Genomic DNA, 11,463 nt, shown 5'->3' with positions numbered 1-11,463 from the left:
GATTCTACTTGTGAAAGGCCAATTCTCACTTGTGTGAATCCAAGAAAAGCTATTAAAGAGCTATTCTATCATATGATGTTTGATGATCTAAAGCTATGTAAATAATTATGTTCTTACATTATATTAAAATATTCTGTGGGAATGACTTAGCACCGAATGGGGCATTGATGTGGGATTCCATAAAGGGAATCCTAGTAGAAACCCCTTATCTTATTAATTATGTGCCAATATAGGAGCCCTTGTAGGCTTAGGCTAGTGGATCCACAAATGGCCCTAAATGTTAAAGAAATGAATGAAGTTGATGGAGCTCTACCTGACAAGTAGTCTCTTTGTGCCAACGTAGGGGGTTATATTGGATTCTGTGTAATAGCTCGTATGGTCTTAGATGTCGGATAGAGTTATCTTCCCACAAAATAAACATTTCAAATATTATTTATGTTGTTTGTTTATGCATGCATCTACTTATGTACTATACCTTATAATGCTATAACGTTTTCATTGAATTACATGCCTACATACTTAGAACATTCAAAGTACTAACACATAATTTTTGTCTACATGATATCACCATGTAGGGACCGACTTTTCTATGCATTCACCTCCACATGGATAGTTGAACTCGTTAAAGGCTACTATTTTGGTAAGTTCCTATATTTCGGGAATAATATTCCTTTCCTTTTCTAGCTTATGTTATGTAAAGACTTTTGGAAACTTTTCATGTTGCTCATTTCTATTTCGATTGAGGGTGAGCTAGGAACATGTCTTATCCCCCACCAAGTCTATATGTAGAGGTATGTTTGGACACAAATGGATGATGATTTGAGATTGTTAAAGAATTTCGTTCTATGATGTTCTCTCTTAGTTTTGTTTCCCTTCTAATTTCGCTTATTGTTCTTTGTCATTACTGATGAAAGGCTAATGAATGCTAAGAGGCTTGGATAAGATACCTTCAGATTCCTTATTTGTCGTGTCATGTCTAGGCCCTAGGCTCTGGTCGTGACAAACTTAGTAGTAGAGCTCGAGGTTTTAAATATGTCACGACCCAACCCCGTAGGCCGAAACTGGGGCCCGACCTGGACCCTCTTATGCGTATTTATCAGCTACACTTAAGTTGAACCGTGTGTGATGTGATACTATACACCAAAACCTCAATAGTTTAAAACTTTTTCATGTACATATAGCCTCTTTCATTTATATTATATCATGAAAGGGCACGCACCGACGACGCTTCCATAACATAAAAATATTTATAACATGCCTATAGGCATAGTCAAAACAAACTTGTAACAACCCACATATACATCTGTCTACAGACCTCTAAGAATAGTAACAGCAACATATGGCGGGATAAGGCCCCCGTCGTACCCCTGAATGTACAAATATATACATTAAGTGACCAGTATCAAAAATTAGGCTCCAGAATAGTGAAACACTTCCGACATAGCTGAGAGGAACTCCTAAGCTGACGGATCTCAAGAATGAACATTTGTATCTGCGGGTATGAAACGCAGCCCCCCGAGAAAAGGGGGGTCAATACGATATATGTAATGAGTATGTAAAGCATAACACATCGTAACTGAGGCCATAACTGAAATAGGGATGTAGGGAACAAGTATAACAACTTAACGAATTACTGTACCTGCACCTTAGGACACGTAAATCATACACATCATCATATGCTATGCCCGGCCCTCTGGTGAACTCGGTGTCATAAGCATTTTCTCATATTTACATGTCATCATATCATCATGTATTTTATTTCATCATATCATCATATACGGTATCATATCACCATATACGGTATCATATCATCATATACGGTATCATATCATTATATACGGTATAATTTTATCATGTATGTCATCGTATTACATCCGGTTCACTACGGGGCTCGGGGTCGCAAATTTATCACTCTAATCTCATATGTATGCCTATATAAAGTATCCGGCCCCTTTAGTGAAGGACTCGGTGAATGGAGTGGTGTACGTATATAGCGTACCATCATAATATACAAACCGTACTCGGCCCTTTAAGGAGGGACTTGGTGTTCCTTCCTTATTTTGCCATATATACTATCATATTACAGCCGACCCAAGACTCGGTGAATAATCATATTGTCATAACACATAACATATATCACACCTCATGTACGGCATCATCTCCTCGTAGGTGGAACTATACACATCCGGCCTGGGATGCGGTGAAAAAAGTAGTAAAGCTGCGCCCGATATAATATCCAGCCCATCGTGGGATGCAAAGAAAGAAGGGTTACAGCATGCACGAGTAGAGTAATGAGAAACTATATGCAACTAAGTCACCCTCTGAGACTCAATGAAACACTCAAGTGAACCATCACCTGAAGACCAAGAAGGTACTCATCCGAAGTGCCCTTTAGATGTCATTAGGGGTTACATCAATTGGGGCATCAAGAATCACAAACATGCATCAAGACAATGCTACATAGCTTATGCAATCAGAAACATGGTTTATGCAATCAGAGACATGGTGACATAGTTATGCAATCAGAGACACAGTTATGCAATCAGAGACATTGATCATTTTAGAGACTTCAAGAAAAGGAGCTTGCATCTCCACTTACTATTCACTATATAGCAGGCTCGAGAATAATAGTTTGACTACTTTCAGGCTTTTAATGGTCAAAAGTGACTACAAGTCACGAATTATACTCAGAGCTCATAATTGGAATTTTCTCCAAATCTAAATCATATATTATTTCACTTAAAATTAAGCCATTCCAAAGGAAAGAAGAGATAGGCTTTACATGTACTAGTTTTCATCACATAGAAGACTTAAAGGCAATGACTCAGTTATTGCAGGAGTTCTAATATCAAGAAGTAAACAAGAGTCTCGACTCATACTCATGGATTTACGAATGGATTGAATCCCAAATGTCATATACATATCATTTATAGCTTACATCTAAGACATGCCAAAAGAAAAAAAGAATAGCTCTACATACTTATTCCAAAAATGCGCCAAAAGAAAGCTTCACATACCTTGTCTGAATAATTCCTTATGCTACTTGCCTCGTCGTCCTTTGAATCTATTCAACATGAAAGTAATATGAATATCAACCCCTTTTACTTTCCATCACCCTAGGTTACACCTTAGTATTAATGGAATCTATTTCCTTAGTCATTTCCCCGACTAGTTATGTTATTCGCTAAGGCGTCGATGAAAATTGGGAAGCACCTCCCCTATAATGTGCCCTATAAAAATTTCCAATTAGGTCCCTAATACCTACATCCAACCAAAAACAAAAACCCGCAGCAATTCACACCAACAATATACAACATAAACTACAAACGACTTATTCAAAAATACGATATCATAATAGGGCGTCTAGCCTTTATTTTGTAACGCCTTTAATTATACGCAACTAGGGGTCATGTGGCTTCAAACAGAAGCACCCTAACCCACATTATAACATATTTAGGACCTTCAACAACACATCACACCCCTGCAGAAGCACCCCACACGTACAACACCCCATTTCAACTATAATTTAACTACGACGACTTCAATTTCGATTGTTTCTATCGTCGAGCATTTCCATGACTTTTTTTATACCTAAAGCATTATAAAAGGTGTAAAACACACTAAATAACAACCCCATAAACTTAAAATTAGAAGGTAAAACCTTACCTTTCCCGAAATTGGCCAAAACACGCCAAAACCCGCCTCGGAAAATCTCTTGATGTGCTGAAACGGAGTGGACTGTTTTCTGTCCATTTGGTGCTGCTCCAAACCTTAAATCTACATTATTAACACCCTAATAACATGTAAAAACCCTTAACAAAACGTGGGAGAAGAGAATCAAGCCATAGCTTATCAAATGGCCTTCCAAACACGCTGAAAATTAACTTCGGAACCTCCTTGACGCGACTGAAATATTGTGGCTGCTTGTTACTCATTTTTTGCTGCCCCAAATAGGAAGATACGTTTTTAACCACCTCCACTTGATATACTAATACCTTATCTAATTAATTTACGGAGCGAAATCGGGACGTACCTATTTTTCTCCTCCAAGCCGTCATGTTTTTCTCTCTTGTTCTAGGGTTTGTTCTTGAGTTTTTGCTGAAGTTTAATGGATTAGATCTGAAGTATAAGACACATATATATGTATATATATGGTCCTAGGAGGTGACATGTGTCATCCCCATATGGTGACATGTGTCCAGCCCCTATTGGGCCATGGATCCATGCCTTACCCCTAGGCTGCCACATGTCCTTGTGGGCCCCACCTCCCAAGTAGGTGGGTCACCTACTTTACCCTAAGTAGGTGGTTCACCTACTTGCTTGAGGTGCTGCCACGTGTCGCTCCTCCATTGGCTTCCACGTGTCATCTTTTCCCCTTCCTTGTGGGTTCGTAATCTCGTCTTATTTTAGGAGCCTATGTAATCCATGCTACGTAAGCTTGGTATGTCCTTAAGCAACTCAAGTATGTAAGATGTCTAAGTTGGTAGCTTACGTAGGTAAATCGAGTCCTACAACTCATTACTTGGCCTCCAATTCTTTTCGAATTCTTATGACTCCATTTCCAACCTTCCTTCTCACGAGGTATCACAATCTTCTTTCCTTAGAGTTGTTTGATCGTGTCGTAGATTATCCGGCTCGCATGATAGTGTCTAAGGAACTTAAGAAGACATTCCAAGCTCGAGAGTGTAGGGTGTAACATCCTTCCCCCCTTTAGAACATTCATCCCCAAATGTTGAATAAAACTTCCCTTAAGACTTTATACAAATTGTAGGGAGATTCCTTTCTACTAGAATGACATACATTCTCATCCAAGTAATTAATATACGAGTTCCAGGACTGGGGTTATCTATAGAAATCGGGAATAGGTACAGACACCTGTGTTTCATGTCCTCTTCAACCTCCTAGTTTATGTCTTCACGATTCTTATTCCGCCACAGTACCTTGACGGAAGTTATGTCCTTAGTTCGCAACCTGTTTAATCTGCTGATCTCGGATGGAAATAGGTTGTCCCTCGTAGGATAACTCCCTATTACGTAGACCTCCTCCATGGGAAATATTATGGGAGCGTCGTTCACATTCTTGCGGAGCATTGATCTGTGAAAACTGAATGTATTGTTTCAAATCGGACGGTAGGTCCCATTCGTAGGCAGCTTTATCTATTCTACAAATGCCCTGAGAGGGATCAATGTATCCCTTTCTTGCCGACTCTAGGCTTCTAATCGATAGCTTGTCCCGAATCAAGCTTTACTTCATCAATAATTTACTGGATCCCTTCTGGGCCTATCCATTAATCGAAGGGCAAAATGTCGTACTAAGATTCACCTGTGTTCCCAATCCTTACCGGAATGATCTCCAGCTATTAGTCGTACATTGAACTTCCCTGTCTGAGATAATAGATGTGGGAACCCCGTGAAATCTTATTGTTTCTTTGCTATGTCGTCTCGTATAACCCTTAGCTAAATATACCTTCCTAATTGGAAGAAAATGGGTTAATTTTGTCAGCTTATCTACCATAACCCATATGAACTTATACTTTCGTAGAGTGCGAGGTCAGCCTGCACTATAACCTACATTAATCGCCTTCCATCTCCGAGTTGGGATTCTCATCCCCTGTAACAGGCTATCAAACCTTTGATGCTCCTCTTCATTTAAGCCATTATACAACTCCTCTTAATTCAACTTGTAACACCTTAGGTATGCTATCTTGCTCCTTTACTCAGATCTTCCTTCCAGTTTTATTACCACACGTTATACTGTAATTCTTACACAAATGTGTGTAGGTACGTAGAGCCATTTAGAAAATGCTTTAGTGTCGCTATACTAGCGGCTTACCTCCTTCGGTCGAGGTCAGGGCTCCGCTATGGCTTTTGTCCTTAATACTGATTATTTCTTAATAGTTCTGCCTCGAACCATCTTACACTTTTCTTTAATAGATTCTAAATATAGAAATCACATTGGTATTACTAAGTTCTTTTTATTGAGTAATTATTTGACCTCGCTCTTAGTATGCCAATGTTCGTAAGCTGCACAACTATTCTTGTGCCATTTTCATGAGGTGCGTTGTATTTCAGTCATAATCTTTTCTGCTCTTGACTTACTCTGTTCTATATGTGTCATTGTACTAACACGCCTTTATAATCTCCTTTTGTCATACTTGTTTCGTTCCCTTTTTCACTTCCCAAGGGGTCACTCATCCCAGTGCTACTCTTACCCAAGCACGCTTAACTTCGGAGTTTTGATGGAATTTGGTGCATTAGTGCGGGTATGATCGCGTCCATCCCTTATGGGGTCTCGTTTAAAGTTTAAGCGTTCCCATTTACATACGATAGCGTCAGTTGATTTTCTCTTACGCTTGTACTTCTCTTGTCCACTTCCCCCCTTTTAGGGTGTACCTATGTCATCCTCCGTTTATTTTCAGCTATTCGCACGCGAAGGATTCCACTCTAACATATTTAACGTATTGCACCATATCTACATGTTCTGTTAAATCTTCCATACGTTAGGTTGCCTTTATAGGAAACCCTAGCACAACCATAGGGTGATTTAGTATTTGGAATATATCATATCGAATCTCATCTAACGATTGATACTCGAGTAGTATCCGTAATGTAGCAGTGCATTCAAAGCCACATTCCATTCATCCCAATCAGTAATTAGCGAGGGATCATAATTGGTGCCAATTCCCCACTCGAGTGTACTTATACTTTAATGACTCGTGTTTCAATCTTCGTCATTATACTAACTTTATTCTCGTGAATACAGCTTATTCTTCTAATAACCTCGTAATGCAGTAGTTGTTCTGCAAATCGACATACCCTCTTCTTGCAGGATCTCACTAATCATCAAGGTGGAGTCACGTACATTAACCTCGTTATGCCTTTTGAGCTTTCATCTTTGTCATGTGCTTCAGGCTCTCTTCTAATTCTACTTAAAACCATATTAACTTTGTTGTAGTAGGGGCCTTATCTTATTACTTTTTCATCATACTATACTTTCAATTCGTAGTTGTCTTCTTAACACTTCATATCCGTCACAATTCTTTATCCCTCGTACTCTTGTCTTAGTCATACTGTTACTTCCTTCAACCGTAACTTGTCTTAGTTTATCCCTATGTGTCAATTCAGGCGATGCCTTACTATGTCGTTTCATCCCGATCTATCAGTCCTCTCTGAGTCATCTTCTTTGGCTTATAGGTCCTTTCTAACTTCGTTATACTATTCCAGTATTGACCTCCTAGTTTTTATTGCCATTAATTCAGCAATTAATTTATTTCTCAAGGTCAGCCATACTCGTTTAGTCAAATCTCATCATTGTTTCGAGAACAACCTTTCAAGACATACTACAACCCTGCATCTTATTCTCTTTTTATTTCTAAGAAAATTTAGGCAGAGTTTCCTCTACAGTTCTTACTATCTCAACACATGTACACAAAAACTACCAACAATGCCTCACAGGGCACACAGATATATATTCGTATCGTATCATATCGCAGCCACCCAAGGCACACATATATATTCATATTATTTCAGATCGCAGCCACACAGGGCACCCACAATTAGCAGTATGAAAATGGACTTACCTCGTATGTTCCCTCGAACTGCACCTGTTGCACTTTCCTATATAATTTTCCTTTCATTTTCCAACTTTATATATCAATTGTATTGCAACACCTTACCTGACATAGGTCCTTCATGCCTTTTCTTACCTGCGTGCTTCGTAACATTCAATATTGTTAGTTACTTTCTTCTATCGGTGTTGTCTTCCTTCTAAAATTGCAGGTTAGTATGAGGAATTTCATTTCCTATAGCTCGGCTTTATCGCACGATCTTAGATATGAAAGAAAGTAACATCCTAAATGTCCTATAGCCTCCTGTCTATAGATGTGGTGCACAACACACCGATAAACAAAATTCTACTAGACACAGTCTGTAGACATTCTGAGGATAAACTGCACTGATACCATTTCTGTCACGATCCAACCCCGTAGGCCTCGACTAGGGCCCGACCTAGACCCTCTTATGCGTATTTATCAACTACACTTAAGTTGAACCGTGTGATGTGATACTATACACCAAAACCTCAATAGTTTAAAACTTTTTCATGTACATATAGCCTCTTTCATTTGTATCATATCATGAAAGGGCACGCGCCGACGAGGCTGTCATAACACAAAAACATTTACAACATGCCGTATAGGCACAGTCAAAACAAACTTGTAACAACCCACATATACATCTGTCTACAGACCTCTAAGAATAGTAACAGCAACATATGGCGGGACAGGACCCTCGCCGTACCCCTGAATGTACAAATATATACATTAAGTGACTAGTATCAAAAATTAGGCTCCAGAACAGTGAAGGACTTCCGACATAGCTGAGAGGAACTTCTATGCTGACAGATCTCCAGAATGAACATCTGTACCTGCGGGCATGAAACACAACCCCCCGAGAAAAGGGGGGTCAGTACGATATATGTACTGAGTATATAAAGCATAACACATCGTAACTGAGGCCATAACTGAAATAGGAATGCAGGGGACAAGTATAACAACTTAACAAATTACTGTACCTGCACCTTAGGACACGTAAATCATACACATCATCATATGCTGTGCCCGGCCCTCTGGTGAACTCGGTGTCATAAGTATTTTCTCATATTTACATGTCATCGTATCATCATGTATTTTATTTTATCATATCATCGTATATGGTATCATATCATCGTATACGGTATCATATCATCGTATACGATATAATCTTATCATGTATGTCATCGTGTTACATCTGGTTCACTACGGGGCTCGGGGTCGCAAATGTATCACTCTAATCTCATATGCATGCCTACATAAAGTATCTGGCCCCTTTAGTGAGGGACTCGGTGAATGGAGTGGTGTACGTATATAGCGTACCATTATAATATACATACCGTACCCAGCCCTCTAAGGAGAGACTCGGTGTTCCTTCCTTATTTCGCCACATATAGTATCATATTATAGCTGGCCCAGGACTCGGTGAATAATCATATCGTCATAACATATAACATATATCACACCTCACGTACGGCATCGTCTTCTCGTGTATGGAACTATACACATCCGGCCCGGGACACGGTGAAAGAAGTAGTAAAGTTGCGCCTGACATAATATCCGACCCATCATGGGATGCGAAGAAAGAATGGTTACAGCATGCACGAGTAGAGTAATGAGAAACTATATGCAACTAAGTCACCCTCTGAGACTCAATGAAACACTCAAGTGAACCGTCACCTGAAGACCAGGAAGGTACACATTTGAAGTGCCCTTTAGATGTCATTACGGGTTACATCAATTGGGGCATCAGGAATCATAGATATGCATCAAGACAATTCATAGCTTATGCAATTAGAAACACGGTTTATGCAATCAGAGACACGGTTATGCAATTAGAGACACAGTTATGCAATCAGAGACATTGATCGTTTTAGAGCCTTCAAGAAAAGAAGCTTGTATCTCCACTTACTATTCACTATATAACAGGCTCGAGAATAATAGTTTGACTACTTTCAGGCTTTTAATGGTCAAAAGTGACTACAAGTCACGAATTATACTCAGAGCTCATAATTGGAATTTTCTCCAAATCTATATCATATATCATTTCACTTAAAATTAAGCCATTCCAAAGGAAAGAAGAGATAGGCTTTACATGTACTAGTTTTCATCACATAGAAGACTTAAAGGCAACGACTCAGTTATTGCAGGAGTTCTAATATCAAGAAGTAAACGAGAGTCTCGACTCATACTCAGGGCTTTACGAATGGATTGAATCCCAAATGTCATATACATATCATTTATATCTTACATCTAAGACATGCCAAAAGAAAAGAAGAATAGCTCTACATACTTATTCCAAAAATGCGCCAAAAGAAAGCTTCACATACCTTGTCTGAATTATTCCTTATCCTGCTTGCCTCGCCGTCCTTTGAACCTATTCAACATGAAAGTAATATGAATATCAACCCCTTTTACTTTCCATCCCCCTAGGTTACACCTTAGTATTAATGGAATCTATTTCCTTAGTCATTTTCCCGACTAGTTCTGTTATTCGCTAAGGTATCGACGAAAATTGGGCAGCACCTCCCCTATAATGTGCCCTATAAAAATTTCCAATTAGGTCCCTAAGACCTACATCCAACCAAAAACAACAACCTGCAGCAATTCACACCAACAATATACAACATAAACTCCGAACGACTTATTCAAAAATACGATATCACAATAGGGCGTCTAGCCTTTATTTTGTAACGCCTTTAATTATACGCAACTAGGGGTCATGTGGCTTCAACCAGAAGCACCCTAACCCACATTAGAACATATTTATGACCTGAAATAACACATCACACCCCTGCAGCAGCACCCCACACATACAACACCCCATTTCAACTACAATTTAACTACGACGACTTCAATTTCGATTGTTTCTATCGTCGAGCATTTCCACGACTTTTTTTATACCTAAAGCATTATAAAAGGTGTAAAACACACTACATAACAACCCCATAAACTTCAAATTAGAAGGTAAAACCTTACCTTTCCCGAAATTGGCCAAAACACGCCAAAATCCGCCTCGGAAAATCTCTTGATGTGCTAAAACGGAGTGGACTGTTTGCTGTCCATTTGGTGCTGATATAAACCTTAACTTTACATTATTAACACCCTCATAACATTAAAAAACACTTAAAAACGTGGGAGAAGAGAATCAAGCCATAGCTTATCAAATGGCCTTCCAAACACGCTGAAAATTAACTTCAGAACCTCCTTGACGCGGCTGAAATGTTGTGGCTGCTTGTTACTCATTTTTTGCTGCCCCAAATAGGTAATATACGTTTTTAACCATCTACACTTGATATAATAATACCTTATCTAATTAATTTAAGGAGCAAAATCGGGACGTACCTATTTTTCTCCTCCAAGCCGTCATGTTTTTCTCTCTTGTTCTAGGGTTTGTTCTTGAGTTTTTGCTGAAGTTTAATGGATCAGAACTGAAGTATAAGACACATATACATGTATATATGTGGTCTTAGGAGGTGACACATGTCATCCCTATATGGTGACACGTGTCCAGCCCCTATTAGGCCACGGATTCATGCCTTACCCCTAGGTTTCCACGTGTCCTTGTGGGCCCCACCTCCCAAGTAGGTGGGTCACCTACTTTACCCTAAGTAGGTGGGTCACATGCTTGCTTGAGGTTCTGCCATATGTCTCTCCTCCATTGGCTTCCACGTGTCGTCTTTTCCCTTCCTCGTGGGTTTGTAATCTCGTCTTATTTTAGGAGCCTATGTAATCCATGCTACGTAAGCTTGGTATGTCCTTAAGCCACTCAAGTATGTAAGATGTCTAATTTGGTAGCTTACATAGGTAAATTTAGTCCTACGACTTATTACTTGGCCTCCAATTCCTTTTGGATTCTTATGACTCCATTTTCA

This window comes from Solanum dulcamara, chromosome 10 (genome assembly GCF_947179165.1).
Source record: "Solanum dulcamara chromosome 10, daSolDulc1.2, whole genome shotgun sequence".
NCBI lineage: Eukaryota > Viridiplantae > Streptophyta > Magnoliopsida > Solanales > Solanaceae > Solanum > Solanum dulcamara.
Note: the sequence above shows the minus strand (reverse complement) of the source record.